Raw genomic sequence first — 1,517 nt, forward strand, 5'->3', positions numbered from 1 at the left:
GTTTATGTGGTTTTGGGTTTTGATGTAGCTAGGATTCATTTCTTTTTTTTTTTCTTTTTTTTTTATTGATTTTTTACAGAGAGGAAGGGAGAGAGATAGAGAGTCAGAAACATAGATGAGAGAGAAACATCGATCAGCTGCCTCCTGCACGTCTCCCACTAGGGATGTGCCCGCAACCCAGGTACATGCCCTTGACCGGAATCGAACCTGGGACCCTTCAGTCCGCAAGCCGACGCTCTATCCACTGAGCCAAACCGGTTTTGGCCATTTTTTTTTTTTTTTTTAACTTGTGGCAAAAAAGTTTTTCAACCTCTACAAGTGTGTGTGTGTGTGTGTGTGTGTGTGGAGTTTCCCTTTCCAGAGTTAAGTTTCATAAGTCCTCCCAGAGATAATCTATGTATATGCAATATGTAGCCCTTAAGAAAAGTGCAGTTCTGCACTTCAGACTTTTTTTGCCTAATGATCTAACTTGGGGATCTTTCTATAAACACATACAGTGAGTCTGAACCACATTTTATCATGAAGGTGTGCCATTAATTGAAATAGAACCCTCTGTTGGCAACGGTTAGGTGCAGCCCAAATGAGTAGCTCTTAGCACATTCTTCAGTGGTGAGGGTATATACTACTTAGGTAATATAATTATTTAGCTGGCGGGAGGTGGGGGGGAGATCTCTATGTACTCCTTGAAATTGTATGATATAAACTATAAATAATTTTCTCAAGATATACCCCCTAGCTTTCATCTAATTCTCAAAGGGACCTGTGATTCAGAAAAGGATGAGAACCACCATTCTATGGGTAAAAACTTTTTTTGCAACAAGGAGCAAATTTATCTAGAGACTCCTGTCCTCTTGGAGCTTCCATCTCCAGTAGCACCTCCACACTATAGCAAGTAAGAATTTAGGTAGAGCCTGGTTTCAAAAACCTGAATTCCCAACTGTGCAGTGGAAAGTGACTCAGTCTCTCCAAGCCTGTTTCTTATCTGCAAAATGGGGATAATAGTACCTGCCTCAGAGGGGTGTAGTAAATTAAATTGCTCAGTCCACAGAATGTCTGGTATAGTTTGTGGTAAATGACAGCTTTTAGTTCTAGGACATAATTGAAGAGAACTAATAAGAATTTCCTCCACATCTAACTTCTCTACAGGCACAAAGATGCATTCCAATGTATGTGGCAGTGCCAAGCTAGCGCACTGGGAGCAGTGTGCTATTGAGGGAAGAAACAGGAATAAAATTTACAATTAGATCAGTTTCTTTCCCCTGCCCACCAAATACTTTTCCATTCGGGGTGTGTGTGTGTGTGTGTGTGTGTGTGTGTATATACATTTTTATTTATTGTCTAAAGTTTTACATATGTCTTTTTCCCCAATTGACCACCCCAACCCCCTCAGCCATTCCCACCCCAGGCAAGCCCCCACCACCCCAGTGTCTCGGTATATTCTTTATGTTCAAACTAATCAGCAAGAGGAAGCCTTGGCTGACTGACTCTTTCTTTCTTAGTGTACAAATGACACAGAC

The sequence above is a fragment of the Myotis daubentonii genome, chromosome 8, assembly GCF_963259705.1.
Source record: "Myotis daubentonii chromosome 8, mMyoDau2.1, whole genome shotgun sequence".
Classification (NCBI taxonomy): Eukaryota; Metazoa; Chordata; class Mammalia; order Chiroptera; family Vespertilionidae; genus Myotis; species Myotis daubentonii.